Here is a 12806-nt window from a genome sequence, read left to right as displayed (position 1 = left end):
CTAAGAATCGAACAATAACATATACTCATTATTCTATAAAAAAAACATTGAAAATGGCCTTTGTTTATCTTGATAAAATATGATTAATTCGTCTTGCAATTTCATTACCCGGATTAATCCTTTCCTCCGCGATAACCATCTAACTTTTGTATGGAAAAGAAGAGATTTTTTTTCTTTTCGCCCATTTAATTGCGTAGTTTAGCAAACGGCCTATTCTGTAACGGTCAAATTTTAATAAAATTAACGTTTTTTTTATTTTTTATTTAAATAAAGGCACCAGACGCACGAATTGCATTCAAAACTAAGCTGACGTTCTGCAATTCCTCACGCTTCTTTTATACTGCTGAGGGCACGACGTGTTAAAACGTATCATATGCATGTTCGAACATGACGCTCTCCCAGCGAATACTAGGCAAGAGGACCAAATTACATGGAGCACGTTCACATCAAGTTGGAACTGTAAATTGCACATGTTTGTATATTTCATACATGCACGTTCATACCCGCTGTTATCAGCGCAGCTAAATAGTTATAACTAGGTGTCATTCGGTTACTGTTGGAGGGTGTTGCGAAATATTCGTTATTATATTATTTTCTTTTTTTGTGGTGGTGGGGATGGTCGTGGAGCTATAAATGTTGAGAATCGCAGTTCTAAGACAACCTTTTAACAAACAGCCTTTCCGTAACATACGTCCAACCCAGTTTCTTTTTCTCCATCTCTCTCAAAGTCTGCAGAAGTGATCTACTCTCTTCCACTCACTCTAATATCTCATCATTACTAATTCTGTCTATCCACTTTATCTCTTCCATTATATTAGATCAACAGTTTGAAAGCTTCTAATCTTCTCTTATCTTCTTTGCATAAATTCCACATCTCTGCCCCCATATAATTCTATACTTTATACAAAACCTTTGGCAAGTCTTTTCCTCAGGTGTTTATCAAACGTACTGTACAAAAAGCTTCTCTTTCTACTAAAAGCTTCTTTTTCATTGCAATTCTAGATTTTATTTCCTTTGTGCTCTCATCACAGATCATATCATATCATCACAGATAATGCTCCACCTGTTCAATTTCTTCTTCTTCTAATTATGTAAAATGAATTTCTTATACTTGTCAATCATCATACACTTAGTTTTCTTACTATATATTTTTATACTAAAGTTCTTACGCAATCTAAGTTCTCTAACATTCCTATATTTAATAATACCAAGTCATTAGCAAATCTGTTGCATTTTGATTCGTCATAGGGAAGTTTTTTCAGCCTTATTATATTACTTTCATTGCTTTAGTTTTTACAGAAATAATTGATGATTAATATTAACAATTTATTGGTGCATATTGGTTCTTTATATTTTCTATCTTTCAATAAATGTGATTTTATTTAATTTAACCTTTTACTTTGTTTATTCTGATATTATATTTTCTTTTAATATAATTTTTTGTTGCGATTAGCTTTATTTCTTAATTGCTATACAGTATTAGAAGAAATGAGAAAAAATATAGCATTGGTGGATAATAATTGTATTTAAAATATAAAGATATTTTATATAAGTAAAGAAAAAAAGAACGGTCCAGTTCTAACTATATCAACCAAACTCTACTTTAAGAAATATGTAAAGAAATTGTGCGTGTTGTAATCTTCAAAGTGAATTCCAGAGATTCGTCTTTTTGAGGACAGTTCTTTGTAACGTTAAACATCTACATAGAATTTGATTAACTCTAGCGTACTTTTTTATACTTTATGAAATCTTACTGGAACGGAGAAATATTTCGTATAACTTAAATTATATGATTTTGAAATCTCTCTTTTTACCGGGATGAATATATTGAATAAATTAGCTCTTTAACAAAATATTCTTTCATATGTTTCCATCTAAATGAAACCCATGAGTGATGGGTAAAAATTGAAAATTATATATTTATAGGGCGGACAATAACATTTACATGTAATTTCCAAATAAATAAAAAAATGCCCAAAACATGCCAATATATCAACAAAAAAAAAAAAAAAAAAAAAAAAAAAAAAAACAGAAACTTGTCTGGGCAAGTTATAATGGTTACAAATATTATTCTAGCATTGGCACTATTGTGAGAAATCATAATTATTAGAGCTGAGAATATTATAGGATGACTATCTTTGGAAGCGTTGTCGCCAGTTCGATTATCTCGGAACAGATGGCAGGCATGATGCTTGTTCCACAAAACAACAAATAATGACGCGGTCTTTGTTTTACGGTAATAGAATTTAAATCCGATATAAACATTATTAAACCATAATTACATTAGCCATTTCAAATTATTATCACAGGCTTATTTAGTTATACAAAAGACAAAATAATATTTTATTTTTATTGCACCGTTAATTGATTAATGTCAGCATTATTTTGTATTTTAATATCCCGTAACCTTAAAAAAATTATAATTAATGGTTATTAATTAATAATATATTTTTGATAAGACACTTCTCTAAAAATATTAAATATATCTAATATAGATATTACCTCCTCTATGAATCATGAGACCTTGCCGTTGGTGAGGGGGCTTGAGTGCTCAGGGATACAGAGTAGCTGGACCGAAGGTGCAACCATATCGGAGAGGTATCTGTTGAGAGCCAGACTAAGGAATGATTCCTGAAAGAGGGCAGCAGCTCTTTCAGTAGTTGTTAGGGGCGTGAGTCACAATGACTTAAACGGCCGTATCAACATCACTCAGTCCTCTGAGTACTGCGCAGCTGAAAGCAATGGAAAACTACAGCTGCTTTTTTTTCCAAGAAAATGTGGCTCTTTGCATTTTCACATAGCAACAATGGAGGCGCCTTCCTTGGTAAAATATTCCGGAGGTAAAATAGTCCCCCGTTCGGATCTCCGGGTGGGGACTACTAAGGAAGGGGTCACCAGAAAATTAAAAAATAACATTCTACAAGTCGGAGCGTGGAATGTTAGAAGCTTAAAAAAGGTTGGTAGGCTAGAAAATTTAAAAAGGGAAATGGATAGGGTGAATGTGGATATAGTAGGAATTAGTGAGGTTCGGTGGGAAGAGGAAGGCGACTTTTGGTCAGGTGATTTTAGAGTAATTAACTCAGCGTCAAATAATGGGCAGGCAGGAGTAGGTTTCGTGATGAACAAGAAGATAGGGAGGAGAGTGGAGTATTTCAAAACGCATAGCGATAGAATCATTGTAATAAGGATAAAATCAAAACCTAAACCGACAACGATTGTTAACGTTTATATGCCTACAAGCGCCCATGATGATGATGAGGTAGAGTGTGTATACGAAGAGATTGATGAAGCAATTAAACACGTAAAGGGAGATGAAAATTTAATAATAGTTGGAGATTGGAATGCAAGCATTGGAAAAGGCAAGGAAGGAAATATAGTGGGTGAATACGGGCTGGGCAAAAGGAATGAAAGAGGGGACCGACTTATAGAGTTTTGCACGAAGTATAATTTAGTAATTGCCAACACCCAATTTAAAAATCATAATAGAAGAATATACACTTGGAAAAAGCCAGGCGATACTGGAAGGTATCAGATAGATTATATCATGGTTAAGCAAAGATTTAGAAATCAACTCGTTGACTGCAAAACTTACCCTGGAGCAGACATTGATAGCGACCATAATTTGGTGATAATGAAATGTAGATTGGGGTTTAAAAACCTGAAGAAAAGTTGTCAGATGAATCGGTGGAATTTAGAGAAGCTTGAGGAAGAGGAGGTAAAGAAGATTTTTGAGGAGGACATCGCAAGAGGTCTGAGTAAAAAAGATATGGTAGAAAATGTAGAAGAAGAATGGGAGAATATTAAAAAGGAAATTCTTAAATCAGCAGAAGCAAACTTAGGCGGAATAAAGAGAACTGGTAGAAAACCTTGGGTTTCAGACGATATATTGCAGCTGATGGATGAACGTAGAAAATATAAGAATGCTAATGATGAAGAAAGTAAAAGGAACTATCGGCAATTAAGAAATGCTATAAATAGGAAATGCAAACTGGCGAAAGAAGAGTGGATTAAAGAAAAGTGTTCAGAAGTGGAAAGAGAAATGAACATTGGTAAAATTGACGGAGCATACAGGAAAGTTAAGGAAAATTTTGGGGTACATAAATTAAAATCTAATAATGTGTTAAACAAAGATGGTACACCAATATATAATACGAAAGGTAAAGTCGATAGATGGGTGGAATATATTGAAGAGTTATACGGAGGAAATGAATTAGAAAATGGTGTTATAGAGGAAGAAGAGGAAGTTGAGGAGGATGAAATGGGAGAAACAATACTGAGATCTGAATTTAAGAGAGCATTAAAAGATTTAAATGGCAGAAAGGCTCCTGGAATAGACGGAATACCTGTAGAATTACTGCGCAGTGCAGGTGAGGAAGCGATTGATAGATTATACAAACTGGTGTGTAATATTTATGAAAAAGGGGAATTTCCGTCAGACTTCAAAAAAAGTGTTATAGTTATGATACCAAAGAAAGCAGGGGCAGATAAATGTGAAGAATACAGAACAATTAGTTTAACTAGTCATGCATCAAAAATCTTAACTAGAATTTTATACAGAAGAATTGAGAGGAGAGTGGAAGAAGTGTTAGGAGAAGACCAATTTGGTTTCAGGAAAAGTATAGGGACAAGGGAAGCAATTTTAGGCCTCAGATTAATAGTAGAAGGAAGATTAAAGAAAAACAAACCAACATACTTGGCGTTTATAGACCTAGAAAAGGCTTTCGATAACGTAGATTGGAATAAAATGTTCAGCATTTTAAAAAAATTAGGGTTCAAATACAGAGATAGAAGAACAATTGCTAACATGTACAGGAACCAAACAGCAACAATAACAATTGAAGAACATAAGAAAGAAGCCCTAATAAGAAAGGGAGTCCGACAAGGATGTTCCCTATCTCCGTTACTTTTTAATCTTTACATGGAACTAGCAGTTAATGATGTTAAAGAACAATTTAGATTCGGAGTAACAGTACAAGGTGAAAAGATAAAGATGCTACGATTTGCTGATGATATAGTAATTCTAGCCGAGAGTAAAAAGGATTTAGAAGAAACAATGAACGGCATAGATGAAGTCCTACGCAAGAACTATCGCATGAAAATAAACAAGAACAAAACAAAAGTAATGAAATGTAGTAGAAATAACAATGATGGACCACTGAATGTGAAAATAGGAGGAGAAAAGATTATGGAGGTAGAAGAATTTTGTTATTTGGGAAGTAAAATTACTAAAGATGGACGAAGCAGGAGCGATATAAAATGCCGAATAGCACAAGCTAAACGAGCCTTCAGTAAGAAATATAATTTGTTTACATCAAAAATTAATTTAAATCTCAGGAAAAGATTTTTGAAAGTGTATGTTTGGAGTGTCGCTTTATATGGAAGTGAAACTTGGACAATCGGAGTATCTGAGAAGAAAAGATTAGAAGCTTTTGAAATGTGGTGCTATAGGAGAATGTTAAAAATCAGATGGGTGGATAAAGTGACAAATGAAGAGGTATTGCGGCAAATAGATGAAGAAAGAAGCATTTGGAAGAATATAGTTAAAAGAAGAGACAGACTTATAGGCCACATACTAAGGCATCCTGGAATAGTCGCTTTAATATTGGAAGGACAGGTAGAAGGGAAAAATTGTGTAGGCAGGCCACGTTTGGAGTATGTAAAACAAATTGTTGGGGATGTAGGATGTAGAGGGTATACTGAAATGAAACGACTAGCACTAGATAGGGAATCTTGGAGAGCTGCATCAAACCAGTCAAATGACTGAAGACAAAAAAAAAAAAAAAATAGATATTATTACTATAAAAGATAATTGAATGTTGTAATTGAAACCATAATACGTATTTTAATGGAACACTATAGCATTTCTATGAGGATGTTTACAAAATAATCGGTGTTAACTTGCTGGCATTTTATTAACTTGCTTATTATTAAGCCCATCAGAGCTCTTCTAAATTATTCTCAGCTACAGCTTCTTTATTCATGTGTTACAGTAATGGGTAGATTGAATATATTAACATATTCGTGTGACTAATGTAAATTGGTTTTAATCTAGAACACTGTTATATTGAAATACGTATACACACTGATAAAGTTCTTTCATCTTATACTTTGATCTATTCTGATGATATACAGCAACGAATTTAAAAAATAATTGATTTTTAATAATTATGGTAACTGCTATATTTATAACAATACAAAGCCAACTTTTCTAGAAAGTCCTTTATTGTTATCTTATAGTGTATTTTATTTCATTATATCCCCTTTTAATACAGTAGACACGTGTCAACTTTTTTATTATTTAGAAATTATTTTGTGTATATATATATATATATATATATATATAATAATAATAATAATAATTTTTGATTACGTGTTTTAGGGGATTGTGTTTTAGATTTTATTAGTTATTATATATATTATTATTATTCTGGCATTACGTTTAAAAATTTTTAAGTTTGTAAATAGTAAATCACATCCAAAGAAGAGTAAATGTCAGTAAATTATTTTTAATTAATTTTATCTTTTCTTAAATGTAATAAATATAGGATATTACTAGTATTATTGGGATTTTTACTTGTAAGTATATTTATATATTTATTTTCATTAACTTCATTAAAGAATTTTGCCAGCAATATAATTTTTTATTTCGCTTACCTTGGTCCACTGTAGGTGTAGAATAATATATTTTGGTATTGTCGGTTAGTAGAACTTTCTGTTACAATACTATTAATATATGGAACGGCATGGCAAAACGTGATATCTGAAAAAAAAAAATATTTGGTTGTAAGTAGTCTTTCAATGTGGGAGGTTGATGATTCGATGTCCGATAAAATCAAGTCTTATTTTAACGCAAATGACTCTTCAAAACCGTCTTCTGGTCAACTTATGTTTTTATTGTTTGTTTTAATTAACAATATATCTTGATTTGAAAATCCATGAATAAAAAAGCTACAGATGTACATGAATAAAGCAACTATCTTTACGCCCAGAATCAAGAAAGCTGCAGTAGATAACTAAAACATTTTAGAATCAATCATTTAAAAATATAAACGGTTAATTTTCAAATTAATGAAACTCCGAAGGATTTTTTGAGTTAATTATCAGTGCCTTCTAGATCTATTTTCCGAGAGGTAGAATTTTTATACCCTTATTAAAATGGTTTGGAAACCCCTGAGATAGATAATCGAAATATTATGTATCATCAAGTGTTTGTCCATTTATTACGTTGTTTTCATCTAGTATAAATATAATTGAAAATTTGATATTGTGTAAGTGTGTTGAGGTCTTGATTTTTATGTTCTTCACATAAAATTTGCATTTTATGGTTAACGACCATAAAAGATGATTCTCATGATGGATAATACTTGTGTATGTTTTCCTGGCGTTTGTAGAAGAATGCGCGTTCGTGCAGTATTTAGCGTAAAATCACTGCAGTTAATGTGTATACTTTTGCTGTTTTTCTCAGTTTGTTCTTAATTTTGGGTCAGAAATCAAATAGTAATATTCTTTCCTGAAAATTTTGTTGTTTTTATATGACTGTTGACTGATGTAAAATTAATTTTAAGTATATTCTGTCACTGGATGTACTTTTCATCTGTATTTTATGTATCATTTAATAGAATCATTAAAGTAGTATTTCAATTTAAAAAATCATTTAATAGAGAAAAAAAAACAGTTCTTATGTAGTAGAATGGAATAAAATTTGAAAAAAACCGTTTATAACAGTGCTACATTTGGAGTATATTTGTTTATGGAATGAATTATAAGTACTAAGAAAAAGAGAAAGAGAAAAAGAAAGGCTGAAAGCGTTTGCAATATGTATGTGGGTGAGCATGTAGACGTATAAACAAATATTGGAAAAATGAAAGAGTAACGAGAATAATTAACAAAGATAGAATTAGATTAAACTCTAGTAGGAAAAGTGGCTGAAGGATTAATTAAAACTATACTAGAAGGATCAGTTGAAATGCAAAAAACAGAGAAGCCGGAAAAGGATACAAATTTTAGACAATCTAAATGGAAATAGGAGCGACCAGGATAATCAAATTTTAGCTTAAACTAGAGGGAAACGAAAACGGACTGGTTCAAGGAGCCTGCCAGATAACCATATTATGATGATGATGATATAGCAGTTGCTTGAAGTGTGGATGGTAATCCATTAATCTTTGCAAGATGTAATGTTATGTTTATTACTTCAGTGCAATTATCAACTGGTAATGATGTTTCCGTTAAGCGTTGTTACATGTGAAACGTTGAATATTGTGTTTTTCAGATGGAAGGATTAATTTTGGATAAATTTATTTGATGTAGACTGTATGTACTTTAAAAATAAATAATAAGTCCATTGCGAAGCCATAGAAGGACCACCAATTTGATTATGTTCATATTATGAAGTAAAATGTTAGTTTCTTGATGCATGCAAAGATTGTGTGATGTTTTTTTTTTTTTTACTTTCCTTACACAATAGCACGATGTTATAACGTAATGATGTCAGCATAATATTTTTTTTTTTTTTTACTTATTTATCGCTGAGTAGGCAAAACTTCAAACTGTAAAAATTATTTACCAAGGCTCCTGACATTCATGTTTGTAATCAGTTTAAACTAACTAATAATTCAAACAAACTACATATTTAATTATATTAAATATTCAGCAATCTTTAAATAATTTTATTGTTCTGAAATCAATCTGTTATACTGTATTTATTAAGTTTTTACTTACTGAAATTACTGTTTTAACTTAACAATTTTTACTCTGTAAATGGAGTTTCTACACCATTTTAATAAAATAAGAGTTTTTTATTTCAAAAAACTTATTTTATTATTGAAGTTTTATACATGAAGTTATAAAATAAATAATGAATAATGAAGAATATATGCAATAAAGAATCTTTTTCATATTTGGCTTATATTTTCAAATCTGTTTTCCAACCGTACGGAATGTAAAACTAAAAAAAAAAAAAATCACATTATACTGTTTTAAGTATATAATTATTTATTTAATTCTCTACATAAAAATAACTCACTGGATAAGTTTGTACTTAGATCTATGTTTATAAAATCAAATTTAAACTGTGAGCTCTAAAATTAAAGTACCTATTTGTAATGAAACCTAATAATATCAACCGATTTTATCTGTTAGTTACTCTGTACGAAAACAAAACCAACTTTGTCCTATCATTATTTAAACAAACCACAATTTAACCTGAACCAATCCTTTCTTTGTCTCTTGTAATAGAATTGCACCCATATATTTCATTATTTACCTGCTCTTTCAGCCCCATAAGCTTTTATCTGCCTTTTGGCACAATTTTGTGAAAATATACATCAAACACATGTAGCGTTTCAAAAAATAATTCATTATAGAAATAATTCATTATAGACTTTTTTTATAGAAAACAATAACAAATTATTGATTATCTTTAATTTCATAGTGATTTAGTTTATCAGCTAATAATGAACAGTAGTTTTATGCGTAATCATGTACAATAGTAAACTTGTATTTAATTTCATAAGAAGCAATAGTTATATTATTCTACTATAGACAGAAATAATTAAATTGTAAATAAAACTAATTTTAATATTCTATTTCATATTTATTTTTTTAAAGTAAATTGACAAAACTCACAGTCTTAGTATTGCTAGTAATGTAATAGATTTTTCTCAAACCTGATCACTTAATGTTAAAATACAAAATTTAGAATTTTTTTATAAAAACGTTATTATATATGTTTTCTGTCATAAATTTAAAGGTTGCAGTTTATTACAAATCACCTTTGAAATCACCTTTCCAGAAATTATAAATATTGAAAATATTTTGCTGTTGCTTTTTTATCCTAAACAGAGTGTATCACTCAATTCTCCCGGGACTTTCATAACCAATTTTACTCATGAAAATAATGAAAAAATCTTATAAACATATATTCGAAAATATTTTTTATCTTCGTTTGCGAGTAACAGCTAGTGAAAATATCTGCTCGGATATTAGCTACCCCGGTGAAATGACGTCATAATTAAATTTTAAGGACGTTAATTAATGAGCCAAGTTAGTTTTTTCTTATAGTTTTGACCTTAAAGATCAAATAAAATAGATTTTAGAATCGTATCTGTAGTAGGTTTTGTGAAATCTGGGGTGAAAACCAATAAATTGGGGTAAAATTCAGTTTTTTTTTATGTTTGACGTACTAGAACTTCGTTAAACGGGGAATAAACACGTAGAAATTCTAAACAAACCTTTTCAAGAGAATTTAATTTTGAACCAAATGGCGTTAAAAGTTTTATGTATTCATTACCCATTTCACAAAGCTATTGTACGTCAATCATAAAAAACATGGTTTTTTACACCAAATTGTTGTTATGATAACACTTACTACCTATAGTTTCTATGTTTAGTACTGCTTACCTTTCTTAGCTTTATTCTTTTATCTCTTGTTGACGCGTTTCAGAAGCACTGTCAAAACTTATTGTAGTTTTTACCCCAATTTATAGGCTTTCATCTCAGATTTCTCAAAAACTACTACTACAGATATGATTCTGAGACCTATTTATTCGAACATTCAGGTCAAAACCATAAGAAATAACTAATTATTCGCATTAATTAACGTCCTAAAAGTTATAGTACGTCCCCATTTCACCGGGGTAGCTGAATTCAAGCAAAATCTTTCACCAACCGTTAACTCGCAAATGAAGCATTTTAGGACGTATGTTTATGTAAACTTTATGCATTACTTTCAAGAGTAGAATAGGTTCCGAAAGAACTCGGAAGAACTTCATGATGCACTCTGTATATAAATTACGTATAAAATAATAAGATATAATTTGAATTGGTAATATTTTTTTAATAAACCATTTGATTTATTGAACTATTTTTTTGGATCGACAGAGTTATTTACTAATAGAAAAAGTTATTAATTCATTATTAGCTCTGCAACCATGAAGATTCAAAAAGAATTTTTTTCCCCATAAATAGTTAAATTGACATATATAAATATCTTTGAAAAATTTTCTGGTAAAAGGGACAGGTAAAGGTTTTTTTACAAAAAAGAAGGGACCGTAGAAATAAAATAACGAAAGTGAAGAAAAGTGAAGTGTGTTGGTATTTACTCAACAGATAGCGTTCAACAAGTGGAACGAACATTTCCATCACATCACAACTATTTGGTGAAGACGAAGAGTAAAAAATACTCATATATTATCATTACTACTGAAGTATCGTTTCCAACTAACATACCATTATTATTATTATATCTGAACAGTTTTAAAATATTAATTAAACTGGAGTAATATATAAGAATGATATTTAAATCAATTTTTCTTTAGTTTGTTTCTGTAGTAGTTATGAGTAAATTGTTATTTATTTCACCTAAAATAAACAGATAATAAAATAAAATAACATGAAATAGTAATTTTCACATTACTATTTCATATAATTTAAATAATAAGTGAAAAAATAATCGCTCTATTCTAAATATAAGTTTCTCCGTTTTTTTTTCTGCTTGTTTAACTGGAAAACATTATCGTTTGAAAATATTTTAGTATTTGCATTGAATTTTTGGAATTCATTTTAGTAGTAATATTTCAGTTTACCGTTCGTTTTTTATGCTGAAATAGTGATACTTAATAATTAAAAAATAGAATACTAATTTTTTTTAGTTTATGCTTTATTATACTACAAGGTGTATGCTTCACTGCTATATATATATTTTTTTTAATTCACACGGGGCGGCCGGCATTCACCTGGAAGGCGTTATCTCAGCTGCACCTATCAGTCGTGGTGGTGATTAAAACCCACCCTAGCTTGGGGCTCTTGCAGGCCCCCTCCCCATCGAGGCCCCCCTTGCATCACCGGAACGTTCTGACATTCCGCTTCTGGAGGGCCCGAAAATTCCTCCACAAGAGGGATACCCTTCCCGTCCTACTTCTACACAAAGTCCGGGTATCAACCAGCGAACCCTTCCGGCATACCATGCGGTCCCTAATGCTTCACTGTTATTTACATCGATTAAAAATCATCTGTATCCATAGTTTCATAAAAGAAAATAAAAATTAACAAAATACTTGGTTATCATTGTATTTGTTCATAAAAATAATTAAATTGTTATCTTTCTAATTATCTTCATATTAGAAATGTTTTCTCATATGTATATATAAAAAGTGATTCATGAAGAATATAACAAGTTTTGACATGTTTTACTTCTGAAAATAAAGAAGAAAGTTTCTATAAACAATTACTTGATTTAAACTATTTTTTTTTAATTATATAAAAAGTGATTCATGAAGAATTTAACAAGTTTTGACATGTTTTACTTCTGAAAATAAAGAAGAAAGTTTCTATAAACAATTACTTGATTTAAACTATTTTTTTTTAATTCTGAATTAAATTTTCTAAATGAAAAATTTACCAAAATGAGAATATTTTACTTATTTTGCGAATTGGAATCTTCTCTTACATAAGTGATCAGAACAACACACCATTGATTGGAGACCTTAAAATTTGAGGTACAACAGCTACTTATCCTTGTTACATTATAAAGTAATAATAATAATTATATTATAATAATCGATTTAATCTTCCCCTTTATTTTTGCTTGTCATACTAACTTGCTTGTAAACATAACACCTAAACATAGTACTTAAATATATGTAAACAAACATTCAAAATTGTAATATGTACATTAAGTCTATGTAACAATATACATATTAAAATTGTCTTCTTAAAACTTTCAGTTCTTCTACTGAAAAAGAATCAATTTCTGTTGCAACTTCATTGGTAGTTTAATAAACATGAAATTATGCATTTTGTTGGTA

At 30.1% G+C, this 12806-nt stretch overlaps 1 protein-coding gene across 1 annotated transcript in view; it reads left to right on the top strand.

Moving 5' to 3' along the window:
• The window catches only part of LOC142324840 (nephrin-like), a gene marked incomplete at its 5' end in the record, with an annotated part of 931197 nt that overhangs the window by 116059 nt on the left and 802332 nt on the right, over positions 1–12806 (top strand). The gene's annotated exons all lie outside the window — the stretch shown is intronic.

Source organism: Lycorma delicatula, chromosome 5, assembly GCF_047948215.1.
Source record: "Lycorma delicatula isolate Av1 chromosome 5, ASM4794821v1, whole genome shotgun sequence".
In the NCBI taxonomy this organism is placed as follows: Eukaryota; Metazoa; Arthropoda; class Insecta; order Hemiptera; family Fulgoridae; genus Lycorma; species Lycorma delicatula.
Note: the sequence above shows the minus strand (reverse complement) of the source record. Positions and strands in the feature narration are given on the sequence as shown.